General features: G+C 44.1%; 1 long non-coding RNA gene across 1 annotated transcript; it reads left to right on the top strand.

Annotated features, from left to right (window-relative positions):
- The first annotated feature begins 1,535 nt into the window (after positions 1-1,535).
- LOC147829134 (uncharacterized) lies at positions 1,536-9,012 on the top strand. The gene is made up of 2 exons (XR_015449543.1): positions 1,536-2,040; positions 7,302-9,012. It is a non-coding gene; the product is annotated as an uncharacterized LOC147829134 (long non-coding RNA).
- Positions 9,013-13,209: the final 4,197 nt, after the last annotated feature.

Raw genomic sequence — 13,209 nt, 5'->3', positions numbered from 1 at the left:
ATTCATTTCTCCCTGAGCGTAGATAAAGGTCTGCATTGCCAAGGATGGAGATATGGGAAACAGCAAAAAACAGGGCATTTCTGCCATCAGCTTATCACATGCCATGACTTGTTTTATAGTTACACATATCTGCTAACTGTTGCTACCAGTAAATTCACTTTGTTGCATTGTTCTCTACACAAGCACACATGTAAATAAAATAGGTAGATGTAAGTGTGTCTAAATATGTGTGGGCACACTGCGTATAAACACACATATACATTAGCTACATACATTTCTAGTTTTTCACAGAACTGGTAAACTATTAATGCATACTACAAACAAACCACTGGACATGCCATATTTACTTAAATATTTTCACTGTATTATCACTTTAAGATCACTTTCAACGAATGTATGATGAAACATTTAATTTTTCTGAAAAGAATTCGGAATGTATTTGGAAATGTATTCCCAATACTTTCAGAAAAAATGTCAGCATGTACGTTCTGAAACTGAATGAATATATAGAAATAAATAGTTACTTCCTTTTGACTTGGAAAGATTTGCCTTCATCTGGTTTCTACTTGATTCTATGGTTTATATTAGTTTGTTTCTGTTTAGTTATTGTGTTAGTTACTTTTCTCTCCTTGCTGAGACATAACACCCGACGCTCACAAGTTAAGGAAGGAAGAATTTATTTGGCTTACAGTTCTAGAGGTTTCAGTCCATAGTTGGCGGGTTCCAAGGCAGAGTGGCACATGGCAGGGGGATCACTGAGGAGAAGAGTTCATGGGGCAAAAACAACACGGAAATCTTAACAACGTCTTTCTCCCCGTTTTATCTTATCCGGACTCCCGGGGATCAGGGCAATGCCAAACCAATCAGTGAACTGGTTTAGTAATCACCCACTCTTAATCCCAGCATCACACACTCTAGATTCAGCCACCTCTGAAAAAGCCACCTATAGCCACATGAGGCTTTGGGGGGGACATCTAGGCCCAAACCAGAACAGTTATCATAGTACTAGTAAGGAAAATTCGGTAAAAAATCGTTAGATTGTGACATCAAACGCCCTCAGTGTCTCCTATCCTGGATTGAGGAGAACTAGACGGATCCTCAGGAGGAACACTAGACTCTGTGGACAAAGGAGGGCTTGATGGATCTTGAGGAGGACCCAAGGCTCTGCACACAAGGAGGGCAGGATGATGCCCCTGGGTGGGACCCAGAACCCCAGCCCACCCCTGCACTTCTCCTCTTCCTAACAGCCAAGTGTGGTACACATGTAGGAAGATGTGCAACCTGGGGATAGGTGATCAGAAAAAATGAGAGCATCACTGGCATGAAAATCTGGGGCTCGGCCAGGGCATTCTTTCCCCTATCTGCTCTCCCGGGACCAGTCTTCCCCTTGCCCAGTCTCTCTCCTTCCCTTTAAGGGGGTCTCCACGTAGGGCTCCATGGCCTGCCTCCATCCACACAGTAAGCCACACTGAGAGTCTGTCACCTCCTGCCAAGGAGTCCTGCCTCTGTGCTTGTCTAACTGTTCCTCCCTGCCTGCCCCACTTGCCATCCCAAGGACGCCTCCTCCACTTCTCCCTTGTGCAGGAAGCCTTTCCCACACCCAGTGTGTGCGGTACCCATGTGTGGGGGGCCTTGCCCCCCCGCTAGAACTCTTGAGTGCCTTTTACGGACATATCCGGGCCTGCTGCAAATCTACCCGGCAACAAGGAAGTAGCCCCAGTACCCTCCTCTTGCTCCTCCCCTCTAGCCCTACGGTATATATGTTGTAACAGCTTCTGCAATAAACGAGACTTGATCAGAAACCTGTCTTGTCTCCATCTCTCGTGTCCCCTGTCCCCTCTCATCCTCGCTCCCCCTCTAGGGTCTCCGTTGACTTACCCGCGGGCCGGGACAAGTGGCGCCCAACGTGGGGCCAGAGAACGGGGGATCCAGTGAAGGACGCTGCTCAGGGGCCCTAAGATTAAGATTGAGGAACAAAGAGCACACTCGACACGGGAGAGGCTTGCAATTGACGTGGACCTGCCGTCTTTTTGCACCTCGGTAAGTTGAGCAGCGATTATGGGACAGGGCATTAGTCAGCACGAATTGTTTGTGCAAGGTCTCAAGAAGACATTACAGGCACGAGGGGTAAAGGTTACAGTCAAACAGTTGTTAAGATTTTTTGATTATATTAAAGATCTCTGTCCCTGGTTCCCTGCTGAGGGAACCATTGACGAACAGAGATGGAAAAAGGTGGGGGAAGCTCTCCAGGATTATTATGCCACTTGCGGACCCGGGAAGGTCCCTATTGCGGCGTTCTCATATTGGAATTTGATTAATGATATTATTTCTCATAAAGCGAGGGATCCACTGGTGGCGCAGGCTATACAGGCTGGGGAGGTAGCTCTCCGAGATGGTAAGGGGCTGACACCCGCCAGTGATTCTGACGCAGTCTCCCGGGCCAATATGGCGCCGGGGCCCAGGCCCGTTGAGACCACGACTTCTTTGTCAGACAAAGAAGAGGACTTGATGTCCTTTGACAGTGACGACGATCCCGCCCCCGACGGACATGACGTCCCTTCGGACCAACCCCAAACGGCCACGAACCCTGCCAAGCCCTGTAGGGCAGGGCCTCGCCGAACCCCTGCTTCCTTGCTTTCCGCCACCGCCTCTAGGACAGCCCCACCCTCGCGGAAGGTTCCGCCCCTATATCCCTCCCTTCAAGCCTATCGTGGCCCGCCTCCGCCCCCAGATCCACCCCAAGAGGGCTCCGGGTCGGAGGAGCCCACGGGGGGAGCATTGTGGGGCGACTCCGGATATCCCCCTCCTTATATCTCTTCAGGCCCCGACACTCCCACTCTGGCATGTCCTGTTGTTGATCCCCAAAAGGAACTCCGGGACAAAATAGAATTTCTAAAAGAACAGATAAGGTTAGAAAAGGAACACCAAGAACTTATTACCCAGCTTGAAGGCTTAAGAACAGGCAAAGCCCATAAAAATGTCCGTAGAGAAGACAAACTTAAGCCACGACCCCCCGTTAGAGGGGCGGCCCCTAGGGTGCCATCCTGGTCGGGAGTATCCCTGAAACTTAAAAATGCGGAAGCCTTTCCCGTAACTAAAACTACTGACGCACAGAGACAGGCGTGAAGACACCACAGTGGTTTTGATTTTAAGGTCTTTAAAAAATTTAAAACGGCTGCAGCTCAATATGGGGCCAGTGCACCTTACACCATGGCTATTTTAGAATCGGTGGCAGAAAATTGGCTCACCCCAATTGATTGGCAGACTCTGGCCCGCGCCACCCTTACAGGAGGTGATTATTTATTATGGAAATCTAAATATGTTAAAAATTGCCGAGAAACTGCTAGGCGCAATGCTCAGGCGGGGAATGGATGGGTGCTTGACATGCTCCTTGGGGAGGGGGCCTACGCCGCCAACGACCAACAAATACAATTTGATGCGGGGTTATATGCCCAGATTCAGACCGCCGCCACTAGGGCCTGGAAAAAGCTCCCCTCCAAAGGAGACGTGAGTGCCTCCCTCACTAACATTCGGCAGGGCCCAGACGAGCCATTTGCGGACTTTGTCCACCCCCTTCTCACGGCGGCAGGCCGGATTTTTGGGAGCGCGGAGACAGGGACAGATTTTGTTAAACAGCTTGCTTTTGAGAACGCCAATGCCACCTGTCAGGCCGCTATCCGCCCCTATAAAAAGAAAACTGACCTTTCCGGCTACATTCGCCTTTGTTCTGAGATTGGGGTCGCCTACCAACAGGGCCTTGCCATGGCGGCCGCCATGCAAGGCTTCACAGTCAAACAATTTTTGCAACGCCACGTCGGCAATAAGTGTTTCCGGTGTGGGGCCACCGGCCATTTTGCTAGAGAATGCCCGACCACTAAAATGCAGGGCCCCAATGCTCCGCCCCCCGGGCCCTGCCCCCGATGTAATCGGGGGAGGCATTGGGCGAGTGAGTGCCGATCCAAAACTGATGCCCAGGGCCGACCCCTTCCCCCTCTTAAGGATTCGAATTCGGGAAACGGGAAAGGGGGCCAGCCCCAGGCCCCCAACTCCAAACAAATTTACGGGGCGCTCAATTTTGCTCCAATAAACAGCAATCCATTTCAGACCTCATCAGAGCCACAAAAGGAAGTGCCGGATTGGACCTCAGTGCCACCACCCACACAGTATTGACCCCAGAAATGGGAGTCCAGGCCCTCGCCACAGGAGTCTTTGGACCCTTACCTAGAGAGACTTTTGGCCTCGTAATAGGCCGAAGCAGTAGTACCATAAATGGGCTGTTGGTTTACCCAGGAGTGATAGATAATGACTACTCTGGGGAAATTAAAGTTATGGTTTCTTCTCCCAAAGTTATTAATACCATTCAATCAGGCCAAAGATTTGCTCAATTGCTACTCCTTCCCCTTCTCTCTACCTCTAATAAGGCTCTAAACAACGCCCGAGGCAGCCAGGGATTCGGCTCATCTGATGTTTACTGGTCAGAGATACTTTCAGCACAAAAGCCTCTCGTGACCTTGTGGTTAGATGGGAGACAATTTTCTGGGCTGGTTGACACTGGTGCCGATGTAACTATCATAAAGGGAGAGGATTGGCCTCAGGCATGGCCATTAAAAGACACCCTCACCCATCTCGGGGGTATAGGTCAGAGTGAAAATCCTAAACAAAGTGCCAAAGATCTGACCTGGAGAGACCAAGATGGTAATCAGGGCACCATTCACCCTTATATCATTTCAGGGTTACCTATTAATCTATGGGGAAGAGACTTACTATCACAAATGGGGATAATTATTTCCAGCCCCAATGAAATTGTCACTATGCAGATGTTTAAAAATGGGTACATTCCAGGAACGGGACTGGGGAAACACCCTACAAACCTTACTCACCCCATTGAGCCTGTCCCTCGGCCCCCTCGGGCAGGGCTAGGCCATTTTCCATAGGGGCCATTGACACTCCTGCGGCCCATGCTGAAAAGATTACCTGGCTCTCAGATGATCCAGTGTGGGTCGATCAGTGGCCCCTCTCTAAGGAGAAATTGTCAGCAGCTCAACAGTTGGTGCAGGAACAGCTTCATGCTGGCCATATTATTCCTAGCCACTCCCCTTGGAATACTCCCATTTTTGTCATTAAAAAACGGTCGGAAAAATGGAGACTCTTACAAGATCTTAGAACAGTTAATAAAACCATGGTACTCATGGGAGCTTTACAACCTGGTCTCCCTTCGCCGGTAGCCATTCCCCTTGGGTATTACAAGATTATTATTGATTTAAAGGATTGCTTTTTCACCATTCCCTTACATCCTGCTGATCAAAAACGCTTCGCATTTAGCCTTCCAGCGACCAATTTCTGTACCCCAATGCAGCGCTTTCAGTGGCTGGTTCTGCCCCAAGGCATGGCCAATAGTCCCACCCTGTGCCAGTCATTTGTAGCCGCGGCACTCCAATCCACCCGAGACAATTGGCCTCAAATGTATATTATCCATTACATGGATGATATCCTTGTAGCGGGGCAATTAGGAAGTGAGGTTTTAGCTTGTTATGCTGACCTTCGACGGGCACTTGAATCTCATGGCCTCCAGATTGCCCCTGATAAGGTTCAACTAAAAGACCCTTATAACTACCTCGGATTTCAGATGAAGGGACGTCACATTTCCTCCCAAAAGCTTACCTTGCGGCTGGACGGTCTTAAGACTTTAAATGACTTCCAAAAATTGCTAGGAGACATTAATTGGCTTATGCCCTATTTAAAGCTCACTAAACATGACCTGAAGCCTCTCTATGATACCCTACAAGGTGATAACCACCCTACTTCACCTCGACAGCTCACTGCCGAGGGGCGCAAAGCCATCAGTACAGTGGAACAAGCCATTCAAAATCAAACAATTACTTTTATGGATTATAACTCTCCTTTACAGTATATCATCTGCAAAACCTCCCTCTCTCCCACTGCTGTCTTTTGGCAAACCGCTCCCCTTTTGTGGGTTCATCTCCCAGTTTCCCCTAAGCGGGTCTTTTACCCCTATTATGTTGCAGTTGCAGACCTAGTTATCTTGGGCAGAGACCATGGAAAGATGTACTTTGGAAAAGAACCTGATGTCATTATCCAACCCTACCCTAAGGACCAGGTCGATTGGCTTATACAAACCACCGATTCCTGGCCAATTGCTCTTGCTTCTTATTCAGGGTTATTGGACAACCACTATCCTCCCAGCAAACTTATTGACTTTGCCAACAGACATGACTTCATTTTCCCGAAGATCACTTCTTGCTTTCCTCTGCCAGAGGCTCTACCCGTTTTTACAGACGGTTCTTCCACTGGAATGGCTGCCTATGTGTGGGATGATAACATTGTCCAGTTCCGAACCGCCCACTCTTCGGCCCAGTTAACCGAGCTCCAGGCAGTCATAGCGGTCTTTACCGCATTTCCTGCCTGAGCTTTTAATCTCTTTACTGACAGTGCTTACATTGCCCAATCTGTTCCCTTATTAGAAACATGTGGACTGATCAAACTTGCCTCTCAGACTGGTGGTCTTTTCCTCCAATTACAAGATCTAATCAGAAAATGATCCAAATCCTTTTTCATTGGGCACCTTCGCGCCCACTCTAACCTACCCAGCCCACTTGCAGAGGGCAACCGCTTAGCAGACCTAGCCACAAGACCTCAGGCTTTTGCCTATTCAATAAATACTGATGCCCCCAGTCCGATTGACCAAGCACAGAAGGCACACCAATTCCATCATCTTAATGCTCACACGCTTCGCCTTATGTATAAGCTTACTAGAGAACAAGCTAGACAAATTGTTAAGGCCTGCCCTACGTGCACTCTGCACCTTCCTACACCTCATCTGGGAGTTAATCCTCGTGGCTTGATTCCAAATGCCCTATGGCAAATGGACATCACACATTACCCTAAATTTGGAAATCTTAAATATATACATGTCAACATTAATACATATAGTGGATTCATATTTGCCACCCTGCAGTCTGGGGAAGCTACTAAACACGTCATTGCTCATCTCCTCACTGCCTTCTCAGTGCTTGGCTGCCCACAACAAATTAAAACAGATAATGGTCCTGGCTATATCAGCTCTGGCTTCTCCAAATTTTACAAACAATTTACAATAACACATATAACGGGAATCCCATATAATCCACAGGGACAAGGCATTATAGAAAGGGCTAATCTCACACTTAAAATTACTTTAGACAAAATAAAAAAGGGGGAATGGTATCCTACTAAGGGGTCTCCTAGAAATCTGATATCACATGCACTATTTATTCTTAACTTCTTAAATTTGGATGCCAAAGGTTTATCTGCAGCCAATCGTTTCTGGCAACCAGAGACGCAACGACAATTTGCCTCGGTGATGTGGAAAGACCCCCTGGACCACTCATGGCACGGGCCGGATCCTGTACTTATCTGGGGCCGAGGATCGGTGTGTATTTACTCCAAGGAAATGAAGTCAGCCAGGTGGCTCCCAGAACGCCTAGTAAAACAAGTTGATAGGTGTGCTGATGATGCCGATGACCTGACGTTGTCCAATCTTAACCAGTTAACAATGGCGCCTACAATTACAATCTAATAATCATAAAGAGAATAGTATAATTCAATTTGGCTAGTTATATTTGGGTGCACCCTAATTTTATACACTGTCTTATATGTTTGTCTATTGTCTGTTGTTTGTGTTTGTACAGTTGAGCTCAATATGTTCCTTCCTCTTCAAAGGATATTCGCCTATTGTTAAATTGACTTATAGATAATATTATTAAACTAAAGACATGCTTTTCTTCCCAGGTTGTTAATTGATCAAAGTACCACTGAAATTTATTTTATGAAAGTGACGTGCATTGTTACCCACATGCAACAATCAAATTACAATTAACAGTTATAAAATAAAAAGATATATATTCTTAATTGTTTGTCAAAACGATTATAGATGGGAACTCCCTTTGATGAATATAGAAGTGGCCACCCAGAAAATGATTATTCTGGTCTTAATTCATTAAAGGGACCCCCTAGTAAATTTTATATTATATAATCTTATGGGAGACATATCACAATGAATATTATCTAAATATGTTATAAATTGATTGTATTGGTTGTCCTTGATATTTAAGCACTAAATATGTTGTTACAAAACGTTCATATTGGTTAAGTTCTGAATATGTTATTGTAGCATGTCCACATTGGTTATCTTCAAAAGCTTAATCAGGGTAGCTTAACTCTCTTATTCACAGTCTAGCCTTAAATGAACATTGCTGTTTTTATGCCAACAAATCTGGGATCGTCAGGGGAAAAATTCGCGAACTTCAGGAAGATTTAAACAGATGACGACAAAAATTCACTCAAAATCCCCTCTGGACTGGCCTCAATGGTTTCCTCCCTTATCTCCTCCCTTTGCTGGGACCCTTATTGGGTCTACTCTTGCTCATTTCTTTAGGGCCCGTACTTTATAACAAAATCATGGCCTTTCTTAGAGCCCAGATAGAGGCAATAAAAACAGCGCCCATACAGGTCTACTATAATAGATTGGCAATGGCTGACCAGGACGAATGTCGGACCATCGATTAGGTCCTTGCCGTGGCGAAGTGTTCTCGCCCCACCTGGTGAGTGGGCTGGCAAGCCAATGACGGGCAACTGAGCAAGCGTGCCATGCAATGAGAGAGCCCTCGTGTGCCGCCTAAGACAGGTGCCAGAGCCTTGATTCTCTGGTTAACCGATGACGGGTAAGGTGCACGGTGCAGACACGTGTGTTGCTCTGACCCAAGACAGGCTCAGCCCCCGCAGGCTTGGCTCTCCTGACGCCTTTCTAAAATTATAATTTTAAAGGGAGGACCTGTGGGGGGCCTTGCCCCCCCGCTAGAACTCTTGAGTGCCTTTTACGGACATATCCGGGCCTGCTGCAAATCTACCCGGCAACAAGGAAGTAGCCCCAGTACCCTCCTCTTGCTCCTCCCCTCTAGCCCTACGGTATATATGTTGTAACAGCTTCTGCAATAAACGAGACTTGATCAGAAACCTGTCTTGTCTCCATCTCTCGTGTCCCCTGTCCCCTCTCATCCTCGCTCCCCCTCTAGGGTCTCCGTTGACTTACCCGCGGGCCGGGACACCCATGGACCTTCCTCCAGCTCCAGGAGGCCCCCAACTCATGGCAGTGCCCAGGGCAGGACATATTCTCCAGCCTGGGCCTTGACCCAGGGCCTGGCATGGGACACTTCAGTGGTGCTGAGCACGTGGCTGAGCTCATAGGACAACAGCTGTACCCATACATGCATCCGTGTTGTTACCAATAAACCAATCTTCCATCTTTGCCCAAAACATTTACATGAGAACCAATCCATCCAGTCAAAACTATCTCACATAAATGACCAGAGGGAGAAGGGAAATGAATGACTCTCAGAGACTGTACACATGACAGCCACTTTTACCTCTTGTTCCTTTTATCAATGAGACCTCATTCCTCAAAGCAGGCTTGTAAATGAGGCATAATACTTAGTATGCATGATTCCAAAATCTTTCTCCCATAATAAAATTTAGAGGAAAAAAATCTGAGACTTAAGCCACTTCTACAGGTGATCGTTACTGAGGACTAAGACCTTCTTACTTTCAGTTATGCTGCTAATCAGTCACTGGGAACAAACAGGCTTTTCAGCAATCAATGTAAACCGTTGAATGATTACATGTTAAACAGATCCAAAACATCATAATTTTAAAATAAGAAAACAGCTAGATATCTTAGTTTTATTGAAAATCTTTATTACAGTGTCATGATGAGATGTATGCATGTATCTTTAAAACACGTTTATCACAATCAATTTAAAGCAGGCTAAGGAAATCATAGAGATTTCACTGCAATGTTGCAATGACTGACACAAAAAGAGCCTAACAATATCATTTGGCTCCATAAAGTTCGTGTTTTTCTAAAAATAAAAGTATTACCACGATTACAAAGAATATGTAATAATCTGAGAAGATCGTCATCATGCAGTAATTGGATACATATGGTATTGTGTGAGCTGGTCTTTGTTAATAGTTGCTTGGGCATTTACACACATGCAGATACACACAGGTGGATGGCTAAGTGGCTTCCAGAATCTAATCAAATGGAATCTCTGTATCTGAGGGGTTGGATTGTGGTTGATACTGTATGTATAAATAAATATTTAACTAAACTTTACGCGCCATATATGGATGTTTCTAAATATCCTACAAAGGATAGCAATTTATTCTATAAGAAAAAACATTAAAGCTCTTTTTAAAATACATCATTGTTCAGTCCCAGATTCCATATAGGGAAACTGAGATATTGAGAGGCTTAGTGATGAGTACATTGTTGATATAAACAAAAATATCAGGATTAAAACCCTTGGTGTCTAAATCCTTAGTTGAGTCTTTAGCCACAAATTCAAAATGCTATCCTCTTTAATTATCTGAACATTAAAAATTGGTCGAGACCATCTAAATAGTGGTAAACTTTACCTCTACTTATAGCTCTTTATTTCACTTGTATATATTAAAAACAGCTTCAATTCAAGTGGAATGGAGATGTTAAAAGATTTTCTTACTCTCAGCACAATATAAATGTAAGCAATGTGAAGCCAGTTGGTTTCATCTAAACAAACAAAAAATTAAGAATTCAGCCTTGTTTTACTTTTTCCCCAGAAAATAGACTTGTAATTAAACTTTTCACCTTTCTAAATTACTAAGTCTGTGTGCTGCACAGTGGTTGGTTTTCTTTGCAGACTATGACATGGAACAATGGATAGAGCAGTAGTCCCTGAATGGATTTACAGCTAAATTTAACCAGACATCTTTTAATAAGATTAGCATATCTTTGTCTTTCAACACTAAGAACCTAATAATTAACTGAAGTTAGACCGCATATTGCTTCATCAGAAGTGAGATTGGAAACCTTCGATTCCATATTTATTGATGTTGTATAGGGAAAGAAGTCTGTAAAAATCACTGCGTCACCTGGGAGAGATGTATGTGCATGTGTTGACCTGCCCAGGGAGCTGGACTCAGAATGTCACCTCTTCCAGGGTGACTTCTGGTGACATCATCATGGCCTTACTTGGGGAAACGAGAATCAGCTAGAAGTGCCTCTGTTGGTCCCAACAGCAAGGATCCCTAGGGTCTGAGGACACATTAGCCACAAAGCCTGGAACTTCTGGAAATGCCTTTTGTCTTCCTTGTTACAATCAGGTGACCAGAGCAAACCTCTTGAAGGTAAACAAGTCAATATATCTTGTGTTCCATGAATTCAAAATTAGCCAAAGATCTCCGGAGGCATTTCCATAATAATGTCCCCACAGGAACAATTTTTAATGAACTATAAAAATCAGTCACATGGGGCAGGAAAAATGATGCTTTTTCATCTTCAACTTTTCCACCTAGGAAAGCATGTTTTAAATAAGTCCTCCAGTAGAGAGTGTATATATGTAGGCATTGCCCACCGAGAACTACCTTGAAGGGGAGAAAATTAATTTGGCAAATTGCTTAGTTCCTCACCAGAAGCCGAGAGTGCAGCAGTTGGTCACTGAAGGGCTGGCTCTGTTTACTGAAGTAATGTGAGAAAGAGGAAGCTCTTCCCAGGTATGGGGACCAGCTCTTCCGGAGCCACAACCAAGAGGACATATAGAAATCTGCCTCCCCTCCCCAGAGCTAATTAGCAGCAATGCTGCATGTAAATAAACCCAGGAGGGGGCAAATAGAAGTGAGCAGAATTAGAGCTGCATGCTATCACACATAAATCACAGTGTGTCAATAAAACAGTATACAAGATAATGAAAGGCCTTCAGAGAAGTCAGAATCAATACTTCCTCCACCTATAAGTCTATCCTCTTTTATTATAATAAGGCAAAATAGCCTTCTAAATATGAAGCCAATAGCTACCAAAATGAAGCCAATAAATTATCTTTCCTGAATAGAAATTGGACTCCTTTAGAATAAATACCTTCTCAGAAACTAATATGTCACTATTAATTGCAAACTTTTAGTAACAGAGTGGACTTAAACTATGCTCATTTATTTAGACCAACAATGTGTCTACAGAACAAATGACATTCACTTTCGGGAAAACTGGGTGAACTCAAAGCTAAATATTTATAGAAGTCTCCTTATAACATCCAAATATTTTACAATAAATGAATTTATTAACAAAGAAAGTGTTGCATATACATTATTATTTCACTGACGTATGGGAAACAGTCTGAAAAATTCTACTTTCTTGACTGCACTTGTGCAGAATGCTCTTTCTCAGACCAAATGTTGTGCTTTCTTCTGGTGCCAATAAGGAATAGTCAACTTATAATCTATTTCTGAAATGATTTCATAGTTTTCTGACTTTTAACCAACTAGTTTCTCTGGCATACTGCATCGTCCACTAAGTTTGAAGAAAAGTTTAGTGTTAGTAAAATGTCTTACCTCTGCATTGGTTGCAATATGGTTTCACCCAGTTAGTACAATAACACCTACACAGGACACATACATCTCTAAAAATTACAACCTGAATAGGAAACACACCACACACACACACACACACACACACACCCCTGAGTCCAGAAGCCTATGAAAACCACCCACACCCACACTGATATGTATGGGATCCTAGAGAAAGACTTTATGATCTCATAGTTCATAGATGCGTCAAAAATCAGGTACTACTAGTGGTTCTACGACATCAAACTAAAAAACTAAGATGCCGATATTTCCACAGAGGGGGACAGTCCTTCCACCTAAAATCTACTTTACCCTTGAGGGAAATTGGTCCTTCTTACAGATCCAATGAATAATGTGTCTGATCTACAACAAAACTGTGTGTATATAAATACATTGAAAAACAGAATAGGAGACAAAAGCTCAAAATTTTTAAAAGTGGGTACATGAAAAAGGGCATTTTCCTGTTTCAGAAGTTTTTAAATAAAACTTTGCATTTTGCCATAGCAGTTTTAAATTTTTCTTTTGCAATAACAAATCAATACTTTGTATAAGCATGTTTTAGGCACAGATACAAAAAATCAATAAGGGAAAATAATATAATTATAACTAATGTCCAGCAGTTTCTTAAATATGTAGTTATAATCCCTAAAGGTTTTTATTCATCACTTCTATTTCTATTCTAATTGGTCAATAAAAAAGCATTTTTTTGCCCTGCTCTCTGTAAGTTCTATGGGCATGTCAAAGAGATAACTTTGGTGTTTTGGCTGCCATTAT

Source organism: Heterocephalus glaber, unplaced genomic scaffold (genome assembly GCF_053883595.1).
Source record: "Heterocephalus glaber isolate CG9 unplaced genomic scaffold, H.glaber_assembly_v1.0 deba00000738, whole genome shotgun sequence".
Classification (NCBI taxonomy): Eukaryota; Metazoa; Chordata; class Mammalia; order Rodentia; family Bathyergidae; genus Heterocephalus; species Heterocephalus glaber.
Note: the sequence above shows the minus strand (reverse complement) of the source record. Positions and strands in the feature narration are given on the sequence as shown.